Source organism: Stegastes partitus, unplaced genomic scaffold (assembly GCF_000690725.1).
Source record: "Stegastes partitus isolate 25-593 unplaced genomic scaffold, Stegastes_partitus-1.0.2 Scaffold23, whole genome shotgun sequence".
NCBI classification, from domain to species: domain Eukaryota; kingdom Metazoa; phylum Chordata; class Actinopteri; family Pomacentridae; genus Stegastes; species Stegastes partitus.
Window position 1 is genome coordinate 268,873 of NW_007577754.1, and position 23,115 is coordinate 291,987.

Here is a 23,115-nt window from a genome sequence, read left to right on the forward strand (position 1 = left end):
AGGTTATTTCATTGCATTTAGCCACTGAATACATTGCGTCTCACACAAGCTCGAGGCTGCTTTCAACAAGCCTGTCTGCTGAATTCTTTTGAAACGTTTTCTAAGCACAGTCTGACATTTGTTATTTTCTCTGGGAATTTAATGCTATTTCCATTTTCCAAGTGTCTTGTGTAGATTAGAAACAGCACAGGCGAACAAAACCAAAAAGCCACTCAATTCCAATAATGTAAGGGCAAATTCCCCATCACTTCCAACCATTGTGCTGTCACTTTGACAGGCCATAATACTTATTAAGCTGACAATGCCATGATGACTTGAGCCTTAAAGAGAAAAAACATTTCATAAGGTCCTGAGCTGTGGCAATGGTCAAAGCAGCCATGGAGATAGTGAAAGTGAGCTTTCCCTGACCTTGTGAGAGGTTTTATGAGTAGAAGAGGTGATAGTTTTTGTCAGCATAAAGTTATTGTGCTTGCTGCTGTAACAGGATGATATCCTGACTCGGCACTGTCTGGAATATACACCCTTCCCTGGTAAATTTCATCTCTTTATCCCTTGGAGGGGAAGGGTAGCAGCCCAGAACACAATCCCTGTGGGTGAAAGAGAGGAGGATTAGGGAGCTCCTCATGTGCACAGCTGTATGTTTGGAAGTAGCTCCCTTATGTTGATAGAGTGAGACAATTTGTTTAGAAGTATGACCTTATCCTTTTTGGCACTCGCTTTCCATCAGAGCGGAGAGCACTGATGGAGTGATGGATTCCAAAATGCGCTTTGTGAGGATGCCACCAGCCGACACCGAGCGGGAAAACAAGAACATTGCATCATCTCCTCTATCACTGAAAAAGCATTTGAAGCTCTTAAATCATGTGGCAGTGCACTAAATTGGACTGACAACCACAAGAAAATTGCTGCTGAGTTTTAAATGGATTAACAAGTGTAAGAATTGCTCTTTTCCTCCTAGTTTGGCAAAGGCTTCACAACTTAGAAGAATGCATTTTTCCTGGTAAAGGAACCCTATAAAAGAGGGAAAATAAAAAAAAAGTGTGACTTTTTAGTAATAAATATCAAAAATATTGCATATTATCTACCAAAAATTATGGAGGTGCATCTTTCAATGATTTTAAGACTGAGTTTAATTGATTTTTGTGACTTTAATGAGGTGTAACAGTCAGATCAATCTGGGTGACCTCTCTGGCTGACAGTGCAAATAAATTGTGTTCAAACCACCGTCGTAGCATAGGATGTCTTTTCAATGCAATATGCAGTGAGTGTTTTGGGAGGCTGGATAGCTTTTAAACATCAGTGTTGACTTAGTTTTGGTTAGTATTTTCAGTCACTGGTTGCATTAATGGTGTTATTATCGTTTCATCTCAATGTGCAAAAATCTATGAATTCCCCCTTTAGCAACAAAACACCACTGTTGGGGACGTTACTTGAAAAAATATTACTCAGAGGTAATTGATTTGCTTTACTAATTACTCTTAACCCTATGAGCCCGAGGCTAATTCTGGGATAATTTCCTTTTACTTTTAAGGTCTTATCTGAGTAATTCTGAGGACTAGCTATACATGCTATATCGTTCTTTTGTATTACTTCTGGATTTTTCCCCTTAGCCTTTATATCAATGAAAAAATGTATTGTAAAATTGTAATGCTTTTACATGTATGACCATAACATGCTGGCAGTAGAGATATCTTTTCATAATTGTGTAGTGGACACCCTCTTGAATCTTCTGTATTCTTCTTCTTCTTATTATTATTACAATAATGGTGGAAAGAAGTAGTGACTGAAGTCTGTTTTCATTACCTGGATCCTTCTGTATGTACAGATTTGTAACAAGCATCACTACAAGGCTTCAGTTCTGCTCTTTTTTGTGATATGATTTTAAAGTGCATGGCTTTTAACATGCCCAAATAATACCACAGCTATCTAATGATGAGTTCATAAGTGATTCAAGCCAGAGTAATGGGTCTGAAGATGGATGCAGAACTGTGTCCAGGTTGTAAATATGATTTAATTTGATAAAAAATTTTGTTTGCTTGTCATTAACTAACATTTTTGAAAAGGTCGAGTTATGAGCTTTAACTTTGTATGCATTACACCTCGTTGAAATAAATATTTTAGCAGCAATTCAACTGAGAAGAAGAAACGTGAATTTGGATGCAAGGGCAAGCAAGAGGTAATTAGCAACATTACTTGTAATTTTACGTTTTGTTAATCATCACATCTCTAAAGCTCCTATACCCACATGCCACATCATCTTCATTCAACTTGTGCAGGAAGCTAAAATGAGACATAATGGTTTAAAACTCAGCAAGGCATTGATTTGTATTTGTTGACAGTCCACAATTAGCTCAGCCCCAATGACTGTCTTTTCAGCAAAGTGGTTGTGCTCACACGCTCAGAAACCTGAACAAAAGCATGATGTTTCATGAGCAAAGGCTTATTAATGGACACCATTATCAAGCCGGCTACTAACACACAATTTGAGACTTTCCACTGCAGGCACGAGGTGGCGCGAGGGTTCACAGGAACTACCCCACAATCAACCTTGTCAGTGTTGTTTCCATTGCGGTGCAGGATTAAACAGCTTTAACTGCAGCGTGAACTCTGACAACAAATATTAGTTACTGGATGTAACTCCAGTTCTATGAGCAGTTCGTAGCTGAGATGATAAACTTTACCTGATTGATGGCGATGTTAAAAAAAAAAAAAAGACACATTATGCCCCCTTTGGCGTTGAGACTCACACAGCAGTGTTTTAGGGACGGTCAGAATATCTACCTGGAGAAGGTGAAATAACCCTGGACGAGGTTTCACAGTGGCCAATCTTGCAGTTGGTACACTCTGAAAGGCCACACTAAAATGCCGGGCAAGTTCCTTTAGTGGAAACGGCAACTTTGGAGCACATCTTCTAGCTCATTTAAAAGAACCTATTCCACTTCCCAAACCTCCTAGTCCACTGTCATGCACATGTTGAGACCAGTCTGGAATTGGAAACTGCTGTGTGATGATGTAATTTTAATACATAACCCCTTACATGACTGTCAAAATAAGAAATACTCTTATAAATACGTTCAAAAAGAAACAAAACGCCCCACCTCATAACAACTCCACACTGAACTCTGGAATCGTCTTCCACATAACCCAGCCAACCAACATTGTCTGTGACAGTATTCAGTGTGAACTGTGCACCATGGTAAGACGACTAATGAGACACAGATACACCATCAGAAAAAAAGAACATCCCCACAGTTCCGATTCTATAAGGTCCTATCTATTTTCAAGCAATGCTGGTAATTATTTTGTACCTTAAAGGGACTGTGCATGTATCCGCATGTGCTGTAATATTTATGAAAGAAGACAGTGACTTTTTGTCCCAGATTGCAAATCTGTCTTGCAAGGAATGTTCAGGTTTGTGATGCAGCAAAATAAATCAGCAGTCAGTGTGTCAGCGCCACTCGCTGCTCTCTGACCCTCTCTGGACAGGTTTAAAGGTTGCGTACTCCAGGTCACATTCAACTCAAGTTCATCGCTTCAGTGGACTTCTCATGTCAGCTGCCACAGCCTAAAGCTCCACATGACATACAGTCATTATACTCCCTCCCCCTCTTGCCTCACTGCACTACACAGTACAGTTCAAATGGAGACGCATGCCTCTAAACACACCTGCCACTGCTGACATCCTGTGTGGAATAAAATGAGCATATTTATCTTATGAGCCGAGTTTATCTCATGCGTGTGCTATATTCAATTTCGATGTGTCTCTTTTTCTTCAGAGTGACAAATGAGAGGGAAAATTCTAACGTCAGGAACACGCCTGCTGAAAGCTCTCACACGGCTCTTCTCCACAGTGGTGTCAGAACTGAACAGAGCAGCAAGAAGAGATGGTGCATCAAAAAGTGGGATGTTTGGGCTGTCACAGAATGGTGACATTTTGTGTAGAATGTCATTATGATAATGAACATTCATTCTCTATCATCAGCACCTCTTGGGCACCCTTCCCTTTAATGTACTTCTCTGAAGGTAACAGTTTCTGACAGTCTTATTTATTGCATTGCATAGCAGGGCTATTTCTGGAAATCACTTAAAAAAAATCAGCTTTAGAGAATATCTGTGAAAATCTATATCAAAGCAGCTTCCCGCAATGTATTACTGGGTGTTATGGGAAATAAACTCAGTGTTGAAAGTAATAACGTCTACCGCTGTCCCCCTGCTTGGGCCATTTTGTTGTTTCTGAATATGCATCACTACATGCTTTCTGACTGAAAGATGAAAATCTTAAAAATTAAAAGCACAAAAAAGATGCAATTGTGCACAACGTCTTAAAATGAGCTGAACAGCCTGCTTAAATCTAGCATGAAATAAAGTATTCATTCCCTGATTGCATATCTCCTCATACATAGTGATTGGGCCACCAGTGCACCTTAACAACCCTGTAATGATCCAAAACCACTGCAATCTTATGGCACTGATGCATGACAATATTATCATTTAAAAAGCCTGTTGAGCCCTCGTGCACTCGTCTTAGCCAAGAACAAATGACAGCTACTGTCATCTCTGGAGGTATAAGAATTCATTGAATTCACACTAAGAGATTTTTAACAAAAGCTGCTGTGCTGTCGCCGAGCTTTTTAAAATTACATATTCTTTCAGGGGGAAATGATTAAATGACTTTCATTTATAGCAGTTTTGAAACTCAAGTGTATGTGCAAATCTGCCTTCCATGGAGACCATCTCCGAAAAAAACTCTTCTGCTTTTGCAAACACTGCATGTGGCCTGTACATTTGCTACCTGTCAGTCACCTGCCTACCCCAGTGCTCCAGTTTGCTATAGTTGCCATAGAAACTCTTATGGAAGACACAACAGACATTATTACCTGTTTCCTTTCTGGATCGTGTTATTAATGGAGCTGTGACCTACAGAAAGTTCTGTAACTTTGCAACAATTTACAGAGACTTGTTTTCACTGATGGTAGGAGGGCACTGATTTTCTTTTCTTGCTCCTTAAAAATCGAACCTAATCACTTAGCAGGCTCACCTACTCGGTTGCCCAATTTTGACTGCCATTTCTCAGAGACTGTTTTGCAAAGAATGTGGATTCAGAAAAAAAAAAAAAGATGGGTACTGCTAGGCACAATACTGAGGAACCGGGTTTTGATTTCTTCAAGTTAGGAGCATCAGTGTTACTAAAGTGCAGCTGGAGCTGAAAAATGAGAGTTCTGAGAGATGGTGTCAGAAGCTGCACCTGCACACTGCGCCTGAATAATGCACTCAGACCACAAGGACACCTGCTGTGGCCTGTACATCTGTGTCATTGCAGGCACGTACACACACACACACACACTTTCGTGGCCATAGATGAATTTACACCTTGATACACAAAACACGTACATACAGTTGAGCCTTGTGTGTAAGTGGTGTATATGGAAACCTACCTCCTGTGCCAAGATAAATGCTCTTAATTGGAGTCGGAAGGCAAAACTGCAAATCATCTGTCAGATGCAGAGGAAAACAATCTTATTTCTTCATTGCTTTTTGCTGGTTCAATTTCTGTGGACGGGATGAGTAAGATCCTTCATTCAGTATTCATATAGAACCCACACTACACAAAAAAAACGCCTTCCATTCTCCTGAGAACGCTGGTACAGGGAGTGAGCAGAGTTTATTTGATCAGAGCAGACCCTCGATACTTGGCAGGTCTCCACAATGATGTATCTAGTATTTCATATTGCCGTTACTGTAATGGTGTTGGGAAAAAAAAATGGGACAATAAACAAGCTTATTGTACTTGTTTTCTGGTTAAAAAAAAAAAAAAAAATCCTGTCATCTCATCTCCAAGAAAAAAAAAAAACAACATCCCCAAAGTGATCACAGCTTCAATTATTGATAGGTTTCACTGTTGAGCAGTCATCAGATGGTTGTCAGGCTGAAAGCAAAGGGTGAGAGAGCGAAGGGTGGGAGAGTATTTCCTCCATTCCGTGCTGACAATTTGAAAGCAGTTACATGAGAGGAAGCCTTGGTGAGAATGACAGTAGGAGAGTGTGTAAAAACTGCTTTTTATTATGTTCCTTAGAAAGATACTTGATATGATATTTCAAGGTTCGAAAACAGAAGTAGAGACTGTGAGAGGAACTGAAGGTTAGGTGGAGAATAAGAAGAGAATGGACACAGAACAGAAGCACAGTGTGTCCCTTTTTGCATATTTCTTCACTTCGGGGTTCTGGTGTCCTGTGCTGAAGCAGTTCACAGCCCGACTCATCAATACTGGATGAGTTATATCTCTCTACAGAGCAGGAGCTGTCAGTCTGAGCCGGTACACGCTTCTACTGCCAACAGAAAAGGGACTCACCTCACTGTATCACCTGTGTTTCGCTGTTCTGCCATTAACTCAATATCCCTCACTCAAATTGAATGTGACGTTTTATGTGTTACTGCACAGGAAGACAGAAGTCAGGGCTTTTTCAATTATTGATTTTGAAGATGGTTACAGTAGCTATGTGGGCTTCTCACTACAGCCTTTGCAACACTTTGATGACGAGCTCTCTCCATGTTGTGAATGCAAAAAGAGAAAAGAAAATGAATAAATCAACAAAGAAATCAAATTACTTACATCAATGTTAAGGGAATAATCTGCTAATTTGGACAATACACTAAGCTACATTCTTGCCAAATGTCAGATGAAAAGACTGATGCCACTGCTAGTTGTTTACAGTCTGTATGTAATGCTAAGCTATCTGCTGCTGCCTGTAGGAATATATTCACCAGACAGACATGAAATCAGTGTCCATCTTCTCATCTAACTCTCAGTAAGAAAGCACAAGAACATGTCTCCCAGAAGAGTTTTATTATCACTTTAAAGAAAACAAAACAACAAAGAACAGAAAACAGAAAAAACAAAAAAGTGAGTAGGCTAATTGTGGTCAGGACTCAGGCCAATCGCTTGCTTTCTCTGTATTCAGTTTCACCCCGTGCTCAGACTGCAAGGTAGCCAATTGAATAAAGCCAATCCTCCAAAGGTGTGGAGGTCCCACCATGCGCTGCTGCCCTGAGAGAACAGTGTTTCTGGCTGGCTGAGCTGATGAGTTTCAGTCCGACACCCTGCTCTCCTGCAGGTCAAGTGCCCTGGGAAAACAGGTGTCTCTCTTTCAGTGGGAAGTGTGTGTGCACATGTGAAACAGGAAGCATGTGCACGCACATACATATGAGTGGGCCTGTGCATGTGTATGCACTGTGTATGTTTCCACCCTCAGGAGCATGTTAGGTACACAACCTGGGATCTCGGGCGACACCTGGAACCATGGTTAGCTCGACCTCATTTGCGGTACACCCGCTCTGATTGGCCAGCCTCCTCTGCATTGTCAACGTGTGTTTCAGGAAGATGTACAGAGATCTTCAGCTACCAAAATCTACTATTATTCACTCGATTTCTGAGTTTTTAATTTTTTGTAAACTCAAATTCCATTGACTGTATTCAGAACTGACTCCTGTTGTAAAGGATTTTTTTATTTTATTTTTAAAAATCTGTTTATCTTCTCTAAAGGGTGAAAGTAAAAGAGCAAGACAAATTCATACAAGGGTTGCAGGTACAGGTGACTCTTGCAAGACAAGGATTGAGATGTCTTTGGAGAGAAAACCAGTGTGGTGAAAAAAAATAATCCTTCAGACAGCAGACCAGGCTAATGTTTCGGTGAACACGGGCCAAAACCGACATGGCAACACACAATTAAGGCCCCAATAAATTAGGACACATTTAACAGCAGCAGAACGTCAACATGGTGCAGGATGGGGGCTTAGAGCAACATATCGAGGATACTGCGCCGACATGTTGGAAACAGACTAATGAAAAGCGATTTGGGGTTGGCCCAAGATATAATTACCGTCCCCACCTCTCCTGTTCAATGAGGCCTGAGGCCTCGTGGGAGAGGCCCATTTCAGTCAGGTAATGGAGAGCCCATGGCCAGGAGCAGATGATCAAATTGTCTGCAGCAATCTGCTTTTTGCTCCTGATTGTCCCCAAAGACATAAAGAGCTGACCCAAGGATTTCTTTCCTTTTCATTAGAGCCAAACCAGCTTGAGAAGCGAAGCTCTCCCCCACCAAAACAGTTGTTGTATGGTGGTGGTGAATTGTGTGCGCGTCTGTTTGTGCGCAAGTGATTGTGCCGGAGGTGGTACCCCAACTTCACTGTGATTTATGTGTTGTCATGCTAACAGGAGCGTAATGAAGTTGTTCTTAGAAACACATGTTTGGGCTCTGAGGGCCCAGCTCCACTGCCAGGAGAGAGGAGGACACATGCATAACCAAGACGCACTGAGAAAGAGACGGAAAGAGCATAAATCCACATGATAATCATCAAATTAATGTATTTTTTGCTTTTTTTGCAGAGGACACCTACTCAAGGGTTGCACTCAATCATAAGAAATCACTCAATTCACAGCTGAAACTATGTTCTTAGTCTTCATCAGTGTCAAAAGTATGCAATATAGACACCACTTAAATAACCTAGAAACTCAGGTGCATCCATTTAAGATAACAAGAAGTGCACTGAGCAGACGAGCCGTTACATAGCAACCAAAAAATCCTACTGCTGAAAACAGAAGTACAGGCTGATGCAATCTAAAAATGCATCGGCAGCCTTTAATATACACAAATATATAAAGAAAAATCCCTCTTTTGTCTGATCTTTTCAGTTGCAAGGCTTCTCTGGTTGTTTGTGCTTCAAGTCTGATGATGTGGATCTTCATCCTCCAGCAGACTCAGCCTGATCCTTTTTCTCTTCCACCTCTGTGTGACTGATTTCCTTGAGTTTTGCCTCTGTATCGACAGTCTCCCTGCAAATCTCCTTGGTAGAGATGAGGTTGTGTGACTAAAATCTTACTTGTTTTGTTGGTTGATATCTTCCCAGATTCCATTCTCTGTTGCTCTTTCTTCCTGGTTATACCTGCATATTTTTTTTTCTTATTTTGAAACAAAAGGAAAAAAAGATTTGTGGTTGAGGCTCCCTGAATAAAACTGTCTTGATAGTAAAAGTTACTTTATGGCTCTTAAACCTCCAGTTGGCTTTATCTTCAAAACACTGCTGATAAAAAGGACTCACAACCTTGAAAAGTCTGAAAAGATGTACGCCTCTCAAGACATCAGATGTGGAGTTTGTTATAATGCATGAGTAGGTACTCCAGCAATAAATGATCAAACTTCCTACATTTACTATGATACTGGCTTTTAAAAAATTGGCGGTAAGATATTATGATGCCATGTTAGACCCTCCCTCCATGGGGAACAACCCTGACTTTCACACTCTTGAGTGCCCAGCTTATAACACAGGCTTTCTGTTATGATGAGTAGCTTCCAAGCTGAAGGCGAGATAACCCCCTGATGACTTAATCAAAGGCTATTTTCTCTTCCCTTCAGAAAGCTCTCTCTAGAACCACAGAAGGTATTATTCAACTGCTTACACCAGCTGAGTAGTGCTCCCCATGACTAGTAAGCCGAGCTCTATGTGTTTACCTTTAAATCTTTGAGATTTCACCAGAATTGCTGTAGATATACAAGAATATGAGAGAAATATACAGCAGGAGCTTCTACACTTGTAGTTTACTTCCAGTCAGATATTGTAAGTACATCCTGCATGAGCCAAGTATCGAGGAAACCGTCTGCCGAGCGTGTCTCCTCCACTCCCCCTTTTCCATCACAAATCAAGAATTATAGGAGATGGGATGTTCATTTTGAAGAACACACACTGCTCGGTGTAGTCCTTTTATCCTTCAGGGTTTAAGAAGATCAAGAATAATTGAGTATACAATATATCTCTCACGCACTGATTAGGAAGAGAGAATGAAAACAAGGATGGCTCCCCTGCCCTCCCGCAGTGTTACAAGTATTTTAACAGAAAAAGGATAGAGCGGTGCAGATAAATCCATGCCACACAACCATCACATTGTTTGCTATAATTAAACTCTGCTATCCCTGGTGGATGCTGAAAGAGACTTCAGTCAGTGGGAACATGTCACAAGCTCCCAGTGGGTTGTTTGTGTTGTCAGTGATGGTTTATCAATACCTTGAATCTTAATCTTTCTCTCTCTGGCACACTGGGGTCCCCGGGCCTTTCAACATCGACCTTTACCAACTGGCATTACAGCGTGAATGAATGACTTCTGGTGTGAAGAGACGTTGTCTTTAAATCCCCATGGAAATTAACCTCAACACCAATGTTTTGCTTTCTATAGCCGCTTTAATGACTTTTTAATGAAACCGTAAAAGGAACCCTTTAAATTTAGCAATCACCCGTAAAACTTTAATGTTCACACAATGAGTCATTTCAACCTTTTTTTTTTTTTGGTGGGGGGCGGCCCAGTTAGTGGCCTTTCAGAGACATGAGGTCACCATTGTTTTAACGCTGTACGTTCATAATATACTGTAGCCTGATGTAAAACGGTGGATGGAAATAAAACATAATCGGTTTTAGCGAATCTCAAACAACCACACACACATTTGTCTCAAAACACAAAAATGGCAGCAAGATTGGAAAAGAATAACCGTTCTGAGGCATTTTATAAAAAATCATAAACTCTCTCCCTCGAGGCGAGCCCCCACTTCTTCACTGGTCCTTGACACCAGAGGTTAGTGAGAGGTGAGTGTCTCTCTATCATGAGCATATAGAAGAATAGACTCCTGCGTGTCCCCACTGGCCCTGAAGGCTATCAGGTTCAGGCATCTATACCTTGAAAATGCTCTCTGTCCAGCGTGCCCTTTCATTCATCATCACCCTTATAATGTCTGGAAAGAAATATGCTGCTGTAAGTATCATCGTTCATGGGTGTCACGGGTTGAGGCCCTCCATTTGTTCTGGAGTCATAAAGTTCCTGTAATTCTTGTGGGCAGCCCCTGCAAGCCAGGAAGTTCGGCTGTTAGGTCTGTAAAAACAAAAAGACAATCAGGGTTTGGCAGATGGGTGATCAGATTTGGTGATTTTAGGATTCTGTTTGGTTTTGGTTCACTAAAAAGGATTATATTGAACTATTCCAGCTGTCATTTTAAAGTACAGCATAGATAGGGATTTAGATTGCATTAAACACACAAAATGTAATATAATTACATATTTTCCTGATGGGATTTCATGACACAGGAACACTGTTCTTCATTTATTAGGCTTTGAAACATATTCTCCAATACTGTCTTTGCTTTTTGTGCTATTCATGAGGAAGGTACTGTTCCACTTTTACTGATTAAGTTCTGACCAAAACCAATTTGTACATTTTCAAACAGTAATAGACAGCAGAAGATAATGGACCAAGTACATTGAATTTTACCCCAAGAGGATGCACGATTTTGTGCTAAATAAAACCCATCTGGTCACAGAGGTCAATTTTGTTGTAAAAATAAGGTACAGAATGACTTTTTAAGTATTCACTTGTAAGTGAATTACACTCACCACTACTTTTACTGTTCTTACAACCATTATAAGACTTTATTTGCCCTCCCTCCTAAAATATTTTTACAGTCGCTCCTTCCTTAAACCTGTATGTGTCGGAGATTTTGTCTTGGATTTACACTTTGAATGAATGTAAGATACATTTTGTGGCGTATACAGGTTAGTTTATATAAATGTCTTTACTAGCATCTTCTAAGATCATGTATTCTCTAAAGCTGGCTGGAGTGGGTACCAGTAAACTGGTAACACTGCAAAAAACCAGCAAAGTTCTCCTTAGTCAACAGCTTTCACTCCTCACTACAAACACACATCAGTGAATCCCAAAGAGGAAGCACCACTGTGCCTCGAGGGGACACTGCTTAACAACACATTTTCAAAAGCAATGTCAAAAACTGGCTTCCTTTGCACCACAAGCGACTTTGCAACCCAGCACAAAAACTCTAAAAAGCAAAATGTTTCTCTCATCTAAAAAGCACCAGAACAAGTCAGTCTCAAGCTATGCCACGGGATGTTTATCCAAGGTGCAAAATTAGAATGAAGTGCTCCACACACTCCATATTAATGAATTGAAAAAGTCGCCAATTAGTAGTTAACCAGCCAATCTTCTTTGATTAAACCTGAATTGGAATTCTTAAATTGCATTACCCCAAATTAAGGCCCGACTCAAGAAGAAACACATGCAAGGGTTGGGAAAACAAGGAAATTTTGTTTAGATTAGTTTGCTTAGTCAATGTAACAAAATGCCAGCAGTTGAGACTGGAAAGTGTGTCAACAGACCAGAACACAAAGCAGTGGCAGGAACACAGAACCTGCATACTGCAAGACTGTTGGAAGTCTCAAACAGCTTTTAGTCCACTGGTGGCATCACAGCTACAGCCAACCTAAAAAAACTGCAACAGTCAGACAGAGTACACATAGAACAACAACAGGACCACAGAGTACACATAGAACAACAACAGGACCACACTCAAACCACAGTGGACAAAGGTCCTCTTAAACTAGTAGTCTGATCAAACATCCATCCATCCATTATCTACAGACTGCTTTATCCTGCTTTATCCTCTCAAAACCCAATTTTTTGTTAGATATATAAGCAACGTCATCTATTAATGTCAAATATTGCATATTATGAAACACACACAAAAAGATACCTGTCTTTAGTATAAATAATACTTTAATTCCAAAAACAAGCCACATTAGTTCTTACAAGCTAATTTACCATCCTTTGATTCTAGTGTCATTTACTTTTTAGTCATGTCTGGTAAACACGATTTGTATAATGGGTATATATCTCAAAATTTCAACCATGCCACATCTCTATGCTCTTGATCTCCTTGCCAGTGCTGCCTATAAAATCCCACACGGATGTTGTCCAAAACTGTATTATATAGACACATTCTCGATTCATTACAGTCAAACACATCTTGGAGCTCTGAGAAACAAAGCAAACCTGCAAATTTTACTCTTCGCATACTAACGTTTCTCACTTGCTCCCTTGAAATGGTTGCATTTCTTTTTCCACAATCACAGAATGTTCTTATCAAGCCCTGGCTGCGTGTCAATCATACGCACGACACAATTTCATTCTTTGGTTGTACAGTAGAACCTACACATTTAATCTGATAAGTAATAAAACATTTTACTGCGAAATTCTGTATTATATTTAGGGTTAAGCTGAATTAAGATTGTGACTCGCAGCTTTTACAAACTAACAACAATAAAAAGCAGCTTTAGATTCTACAAATTGTACAGTTCAGCACCACACCACCTCCACGTTTCCCCTCAGTCCTGGACAAACACCCTCAGCCCCAAACATATTTATTTCCGTCCCTCTGACATGTGCTGGGCCTCCAACTTACTCTGTGTTCACGCTGTCGGACTGAATGAAGCAGCAGGAAGGAATCCACCTTCCGCTGACGTTAAGAGCCGCAGCGGCCATTCAACGCAGCACGCCTTCTTAGTTGGTGGTTTTCAAATCACAAGTCATTTGCTAAATTGCAGCATATGAATGTTCAATCAGAAGCAATCAGTTGAACCATTTCCACAAATAACATATTAAAGGCCAAGAATCCCGTGAAAAAAAAAGCAAAGATCCTTTTGTGCACACTCTAAAAGGTAACACTTATGCTTACTTGAAGCAAATTAGTGTACTTAATGGATTTCTCATCCTTTTCATTTACCTCATGGACTGTGAGTACGTAGTCATTTTTCCTTAAAGAGTTATTAAACAAAGTATGCTGGACTGGACTTGTAATGTTCTGTTCCTGGACTGAACACAGAGCTCAGCAGTGCACATGTAGAGAAGTACAGGAGAAGTTTCCAGAAGCTTTATGTGGCAGCTGTGGCTCAGGTGGTCGAGCAGGTCGGTCAATGATCGGAAGGTTGGCGGTTTGATACCGCCTTGTAACCTGTGTCATTGTGGTTGTGTCCTTGGGCCGCAAGTGCTCCGATCTGCCTCAAAGTCGACACGCTGGATCAGAGTCCCGCCTGGAGCACGTTTGCGCCACACCGCGACGTGCACGACGCCGACAAGCGTTGCGCGAGGACCCGTCAAATGCCGCTTACGGCTTTAATTTAATTTGCTATTTTACCCACCCAGAGGCAACAACAATTGCAAAGCAGCAGGTCTTGGGAGCACAAACTCTGTTGCTGTGTCCTGCTATTTTGGTTGCAGAGGCAGATGGTGAGGGTTTTTTTTTTATTTAACTTGTACAATGATGATAAGAATAAATTAGGAATTTCGAGAAATCCATTTATGCGGCTGCATCAGTCCAAGAGTTATGAAAGTGAAGCTTTTAATGTAGTATAAAACAGCTCTGGACGACAGGCTCTGTGCGAAACATTAATTTATAGATCAATGCAGACACCTCTACTGACGGTCCTGCTTCAAACACAGTAACATTTCTTTATTTATTTCTATGCAGTTACATCTACTGCTCTATTAATTTGATTACATCGTGTTATTACTGTGCATTTAGTTTATTTTTGCGGGAAAAAAAACCCAAAATCGCTAAGCAGACAGACATTACACCAGAAACATTCAGACACAGTTCTGAGAAATCTATTCTTGGCGCCAAGTCGACATTTGAAGCCCTGCTTTAACTGTCATAAAAATAGGACCCTTCCTCTCATGAATCCATCCGTGGTCATGTATCTTTATAATAAATACGGACGTAAATTCAAATGATCTTGTGCTGGCACTGCATACAAACTCTGTTCACAATGTACCATACTCATCTAGATACATCATGAAGTGATGAGTTGTGATCGCTGACTGAGCTATGACGAATTCTTGAACCGGCTAATCATTCAAAAGTCTGAACCTGTGAAGTCTGTGATACATACATCATACGAAGAAGTTGTGCTGTGAGCTTCATCACCTCCAGATGCTGCGTCTCAAGTAATAAGCGCCACGTTGTTAGAAGCTGATGGATGTGATAATTAGCTCGGCATCTTCTGTAGTCTCAGTTGATGCATCATGGTGTCATTCAGTTGACTGGCCAAAGGTTCGCCGAGAATAGGAGCAAATAGCACCTCAGATGTGTCAGATAATAAATAAGCAGCACCTCCCCTCCTTTAAATCTGTTGACATGACAACACTTTGTGAGCTGCTCATTGCCTTAATTTGTCATTCTGTGCAGTGCATTAGTGTTCACTTGTAGTTTTTAATCATCATCTGTCAGACACTTAGCGCACACATACAATCTTAACATTTCTATTGTTAGAAGCATGTACAGCTGGCATCATCAAATACAGCTTCTACCTGATGTGTATCATGAGTGAATGATTCAACTTCTAACATTTTCAATTTGAGAACTCCACACTTTAAGTCTTTTGATCGTGGGTCCTTGGTACGGCACTCCTTTGTCTTATTTGTTGTTTATCTTTATCTATTCAGGCTCCTATTTTCTGGTATTTTTTTCCAGTCACTTTAAAAACAGGAGACGCTTCATGATCACATCTGAAAGTGTGAAATATATTCAGATGCATCATGTTGCTATTTTCAAGCTGGTGTAGAAACTATGGCAGGCACTTGTGGTATTTTAATTTGTCCTTTTTTCCTGTCAGGTTGAATATGCCCTTTATAAAGTGAGACAAAGTTTGGCTGCGACTTAAAAATGTCATGTGGAGAAGTTAGTGTGAGGTAAAGTGACTTAAAGACAGATTATCAACTGCAGGGAAATTAATTATAACACTTGATTTCTACATGACGCCTTACCTTTCAGTATAAATAAATTCTGATTCTGAAATAAATGTTAATATGTTTTGGAATAGAGACATATTATAAAAGATAGGTAGAGCTCCGGTTGCACTAGAACTGTCGCTGATGTTGGCTTGAAGTAAAGCACATTGAGGTGCCCTACACAAATAAACTCCACGTTTTATTTCTTCATTTAAAATCACCTCAGTATTTCGGCTCTGTGAAATGTGCCAAACAAAGTGAGGTTGACTTGATATCATTTCAAGACTCTGCTGTAGACTTGCTTTTGTATAATCTTTGAAAATTGCATCAGCAAAGCTGGAGCTGAAATACTGTTTGTAACTCAATTATACCAAGGTGGCAGAGTGGCAGTGTCACCGCACAGCAAGAAGGGTCTGGATTTATTCCCTCTCTTTTAGAAGTATTTGCATGCTGTACCCTTCTTCTTCCACAGTAGGTTACAAAAACATGCAAGTAAATTGGAGAGTGCAAATTGCCCAGAGGTGTGAATTTTAGATTGAAGTAACTGTGCAAATCCTGTGATGGCTTGGCAACCTGTACAACCATTCCCCTCCACCCTGCCTTTTACAAAATACACAATATTATGACCCTTGAGTGGATGAGGGCAGCGGAAATAAGGTAAAGATATTAAGATCTGACAAAAGTGACATAATGCTGCAGTGGGTTTGTCATCAGATTTCTATTATAGTGATAGGTTGATAGGTGGACTTTAGACAGGATGACCTAAAAAAGGAGATTGTGAAACTTCCACAAAGACTCCTGGGAATAGTAATGTGATTACTGTCGACCTAAAAAACTCAAAGGTGATACCTGCTTTATTATAAAATTGAGGACTTGTCTTGTAGAGGAACGTGTTGTTGGTTCGTTTTTATAATTTTTACATGCTTACATGCACCTACTCAAATAATTTTGTGTTCAATCAAATTACCATCAAGTAATTTACTAACCCGGGGCCAGTAATATCCCAACACAAGAGTGCTGGTTGGTTTCTTAGGCTGTAGGCAAAATATAATGAAGCTGCCATGAATGGTTTGCTGTGTGAACTGAACTTGATCGTTACCTGAAGGTGACATGGTATAAACACAATGCACAAAACATAGAAGAAATGAGGTTGGTGTTTTGTCCCCTTGGTTTTATTCCTGTATTTTAATGCCTGCTTCGTGCAGCACCTTGAAACTTTGTTTTAGAAAGGTGCTGGATAAACAAAAGTTATTCAAGGGACTCGGAGCAAAATCGTCACCTCAGGAAATCAGAGAATTGAGTTGAAACTCGCAAAGACATGTGGAGAGCATATGTGCCAACGCCTTCTTGCTATGGGTAAAGGTGCTAACTAAGCTACTAACCTTGGCTATAGCAAATTATATATAAAAGTGGCTCATCTTGAATTAAAATATTTAGGGAAGTCCTGATCAAGTTTTTTGTCCTTGGTCTTGGTCATAATCCAATACCGTTTTTCTACATATCACACACTGCAAGTACACTGACGTTATTAAAATCAATTAATTGTATATGCTTTACAATTGAATAGCTCTGCAATGCATTAAGAAAAGCTGTTCCTCAGTGTTACGTAGGTGGTCATAAACCTTGTTCTTAACCTCCAGTGGGGTGCTGTCTGAAATGCAGTCTTGAGTCTGGAGCATACAGAAGCTGCACAAGATCAAAAAGACGACAAAAATCTGTATTGTCTACATGCATGTAAAAAAATGTTGTGTACATTAGCTGTAGAACCTGGGTACGCCTCCAGGCAGAACCTTTTACTGTTTTCTACTGTAGCGACCTACAGAGGCTGTCACTTGGAGTACGAACAGTTACATGTTGGCAAGCAGACAGCATGCTGGGGTTTGGCTAGCATTAGGCCACCAAAACAGAGACTTCTGTGACACTTAATGACCTCCAGCCAGCCTGATTTAGGTTTATGCTGATACTGGTCTGTTAAAAAAAAAAAAAAAAAAAAAAAAAAAAAAAAACTTTGATAGGCCTGATCCTGCTTTTAAGATCAGATAAAGATATCTGTAGAAATAATGCCAATAATACTGTCTAGTATCTTCTGCTGCAACAAGCCTCACGTATACTTACTAATTTGTTGGACACTTGCGAGCAATGGTGCTATAGCCACCCCTGAAATCTGATTGCCCACCCCTGTGACCATCCCAACTCTGCTAGATGTTGAAGTTTCAGTGATTGAACATGACCTAATGCGAATGCAACCACAGTGTCCAAATTGGGGTGAAAGCAGCAGGTGACTGTAACAGTTCTGAGTATAGCAGCAGCCAGACAATAAACTTGATAGAGTACAAAATGTTTGCCTTGAGCTGACAGAAGCCCACATACAGATCTCCAATGCTTGTTGTGTTTTGTCTCATTTTGTGTGCAAAAATATTACAAACTTAAATGTCTAGAAGTACAGTTTAACTGCAGTGAAGCCAGATTCTGAAAACAGCTTGGACAGGTTGTAATAAAAACATGTGTAACACAGGGTTTTGACAAAGTAGTGAAGTTGAGTTTGTTGCTTACATCTGTTTTAAATACCTGCAGCGTCAGACAGCAGCAGGATGCCTATAAGCGTCTCCAAAGCAAGACAGTTGCATGCAGGTACACGAGGCACAACATGGGTAACTTCATTAATTACTTATGATTATAATTTATCTCTGACACAGAGACAGGATCAGTCACGATCCGATGATAAATAACACCGTGTACTTGTCTTCACCTCAGACAGGTGAGCCGTCACACACAGAGTCACAGTTTGTCAGCTACATTTAAATAATTTGTTACACAGCTGAATCCTTGAGCTCCAGCTGAATATTATTGTACTGTAAAAGTCTGATCTGTTTACTAAAGTCAAAATGTTTTTCTGTCATATCAGGGTTTTTTTTTCTTTTTGGGACGTTTCCATTTCAGAGAAGGATATTTGAGGCAGCGACAGTAATGTGTGCATGGATGGGTTTGCCTCCTATGTGACCTCTCTAATCCGTAAGGTAACCACCAAATTATAGCACCTGGTAGACTAGTAACAATGAAAACACATTGTATTGTGCATCATTGTTGCACATGGTATAGCTAGATTGTTTGTCATCACACATTGGCAGATTTGTTCAGGATTTTGGACATAATAAAAAGGTATAGATGTCCTATTTTGAAAGAAAATGTTTATAGTACCTGTTCATCAGTGCACATTGCTATATGCACATTAGTAACATTAACAGTAAATAACTATAGCGTAATACTCCTTATGTTTCTTATTGACACTAGACTCTAAACTACACCAGTTCTTTCGAAAGTAGAGAGCAAAAGCTTATTGCAGAAACATGAGCGTGCTAGATCAAAGTATTTTGGCGCTTCGACTCTGGTGAGAAGTGGATCAGAGGGCGGAGTCCCAGATGAAGGTAGGAGATGAGGACAGGAACCCCCCGAGTCTAGACACTGGAGGTGGTGGAACAAAGTTAGCAGATGGCTGACAGGAGATGGGTAGGTGGAGGGATGCACGATCAGCGGCCTTGAAGGAAGAATGACAGAATTGCAATGAATTCAAACAAGTCGGTGTGGAGGCCGATTGGCTCGGAGAGCGCAGTAAGACAGATCATTGGACGGCCGCGGTGATTGAGTGTGAAGTGATTTTGACAGCGTGGGAAAGCAGTAGTGACGAAGAGAACGGTGCAGCAGGAAAAGTCCATATTTGCAAGAGATGGAATGTTAAGCTTCTTTATAACAGAACTTCAGAGATTCAGTTTTGGTTGTTGTGTGGCACCCCAACATTTTCAGTGGCTCCGTCTGGCCAGCCTTATGAAATATTTCTGGAGACACCACTGCTTGGGGAAACAAATGGTAAAGTGGAAACATCTCTATTGTGAACTCGTTAACAAACAACAGTTATGGACATTTATTATTGTTTCAGCTTTGTTTTTGGTATATATATGGTTTTTGGGAAATATCTTCTTTGGCCTCTAAATGCTCCACTATATTCAAAAGCTAGTTGCTGATTGTATCTACCTGCTGTTTGCCGACAAGCGTAGCTAGCTAGGGTATTTTATTTATGTATTTTTTTATTTATTTTTTGTGAGTTTCTACCTTTCCTTTTGATAAGCTTACAAAATGTCATAATAGGAAATATTTCATTAAAAAGATGCGCTGTAAAGATATTAGTTACTGACGTGTGTTGGCCAAAATTTTGAATTTGTTGTGATGTTAGGCTTTTAATAGCTACAATGAGATTTGGACACAAAAATTGTCTGCTCATTCATGCTGTTTGTATTTTCTGAGGGGTCATGTATCAAGCAAGATGCTCTTTTTGGTCAAGCAATACTTTCCTCTTCTACTCAGAAGGTGTCTGACAAAATATGTAATGCAATTTCTTAATTGATTCAATTTGCCTAATTTCATTCCAAGGATGACATTCCTGTATCCTGCTCCCTAATACATAAATATTACAAGTGCATAAATTCCAAGTACTGTCTGTAGTCGGAGTAGTGCATTTGGCCACGGTGTTGTGCCTTTTTTCAGAACTGGTCTACAGGGGCTGCTTAAATTACAGGTCAAAAGACATATTGACACTAATGGAGTGCTTGATTTGTAGGGGACAATGTGTTTACTTCAGCCTTGTTTATATTTACAGAAGAAAAGCTGTATTCTGTGTTTATATAATTTGATGAACAACCACTTAAGAACGTCAGCTGCTGGTGAGATATCTTTGGCACAGAATCCCCGTGCTAACTTTCCTTACTTAGAAAACAATTCATCACACTGTCAAGTAAGTCCATTCTGCTGTGGCAAGCATTACCAATCATAAATATATCTTCTTTTTTTTTTTTTTTTTTAAACTTACAGGGTGATAATTACAGAAAAAAAGCACGTCAACATAAGAGATATTGTCCAAAGTTATACAATTTTTTAAAGTATGAAAAATATCAGTTGCAAATTCAAGTTGAGCTCAAGTTTGAATCTGCTTATTTTTAAAACAAACTGATATAAATATCAATGTTCATCTACAGTAAATTATTTTTAAAATCGCTGCTTTTGTTATCATCAGTCGTGTTAAAGTCTACAGTTCAGAAGCTCGACCACTTTTGTTACTTGCGCTTCTTTCCACCGGATGTAAGCCATTTTTAGAGTGACTGGAACAGCTCTAATTATAAACTGACACAGCTTCACAGTCAGCATAGATGCAGCAATGTTTTGATGTTCGTTGCTCATTCTTGTGAACTCGCTTGCATGTGTGTGGAAAAAAAAAATCCTGCATGTCAGTCCGCTGTCTGTCAAATTAAAGATCCCTGATGTGAAAATTATGCTAATATGTTGAGTCTGCTGTCGTTCGCGAACTCATGCGAAGGTAAGATGTATGCAGTGCTCGTGATTTCGTGATATAATTTATTAAATATATTAATCTGCATTGCAAAACATCCTTGGAGTGCCGATTGTTTCAAGGGAACAGCGTTTTCTCTAATCCAATTGGATTATGTCAATAGTCCAAGGCAAGCCTCTGTGCCTGTGGCCAGAATGACTAATGACTTCCTCCATTATCCTTGCATGTTACGTAACTCTGTGACCACACAACAGATCGATGATCACAGGAACCTTTAAATGTCAACACATTATGTATTAGCATCAAATAACCATTATTGTTTTTTTTAAAAATACATATTTATTGACTTGTATTGATATTTGTGGCTATGCATTTATAAAATGCACAGCTTCAATATTAGTACCTTGGAATTCTTCAAGTAAATCCAATATTTAGGAGAGGAAAAAAAAATCTCTTCAATGCCTACCTGAAAGGTAGAACTGTTAGCCAGTCATTTACCATGACTAGCTTCCTTAAACAGCACTACACTGCTGATAACCTACAAAACCTGTGTCATATTATTTGAAGGTCATTTGCCTGATGGTGGAAATGTGTTCATTTTATAAAGAAAGAGCTCTTCCTTTAAAATTACACCTAAATTACAGGGTTCGGCTGTGACTATTTCCTGCACCGGGCCAGTGATGGCCTGACCTTTACCTTAACGACTCAGAAATGGTCAGTAATTACTGTGGCTGATTTGTTGAATGAAATATATACAATTCCATCATTCTGTTAGCGCCGCTACAAACTCATTCCATGAAGTCTGCAATCCATCATGTGGCGATGACCTGGCATGTGCTTGTTACATGTATGGTTGACAGCTTAGTGACCGTACGTGTAAAAGAAGAGGCGTCGTTTATTGCTCTTGAAAAGGTCACATGCTGAAAAACCTGTTAGATGCTGAAAGGTATTGTGAATTCTGATGTTGGGTGATTTGCATGACATGAAAGCTTTAAGACAATGTATCCTGGATCCTGATGATTTTTCCAATATTCTTGAGCAGGTTTTCACAGGAAGTATATAATCAAAGTCCACGACTTTCCATAATCAACATCTAAGACTTACATTTCTTTGCTGTGTTTTGCACAGTGCTCATCAGTAACCCAAAACCATGTCCACAGAGTTTGAATTGCATTTTTTTCATCCTTGCTCCACTGCATTTTTATGTTTACATTTTGAAACATTTAGTTTGTTTTTTTGGTTTTCATCTTCCTATTGACTCCAGCTCCCTCTAAAAAAAACATCACCAGTCTCCACATAAGGTGTCTTGCGGTTTATACTTCAATACAGCGATAGCCTAACCTGCGTTTTGCATTGTCCCTTCACCAAGGTGAAAGCTGAGGCAGAAGTATGCTTTTCAGGACTGTTTGTATGGGTTTTTTTGTCTGTCTCTCTGCAAGATTGTGAAACATCTACCAAGCTGAATTTCATGAAACTTGCTGGAGAGGTGGAGCATGGCCAAGGGAAGAACCCATTAAATTTTGGTTCGGATCCAGACTACTTTCTTAATAAGAATAAAAACTGCCTTGCAGAGAATGCACTCACCAATTGTCCTTGTAGTTCTCAAATAAACAATAGCAGCTCGGCATCAGCCATTATGTCCACAGCATCTGGCTGCACCGCCTTCCGGCATACTTCAGGTTCCAATTCTGCTTCAATGTCCACTTAAAACTTTTCATGATTGGAGTATCTGTTCTTCAGCAGCCACATTTCTAATGCAGTTCAGAGTTGTTTTGATTGTATTTTATGTTTCACAGAAAGTTGTTTAGATGTTTTGTGGTTTTACTTGGCATTCTAAAATCCTTGTGCCGCCTACATATTTTCTTTCTTTCTGTTACGAGTAATTTTCAATGTCACTGTAGCCAATCTTTTACAACAGCTGCTGCCCTGAGCCTGGAAATTTGTTAATTTTGTTGGGGAAAAAAAAAGAAAAAAGATTTCATTTGCAGCACACTACTTTGCAAGATGACTGATGATGCATGTTGGGTTTTTAACAAGCTGAAATCATAAGAACTGTATTTTACTGTTTAGTCTCAACATCAAACAATAGAAAAAAGGGTGCAACTGTCATGTACTGCAACTATATTGTATGTATTGTATTCATAAATGTGACTGCACACAAATG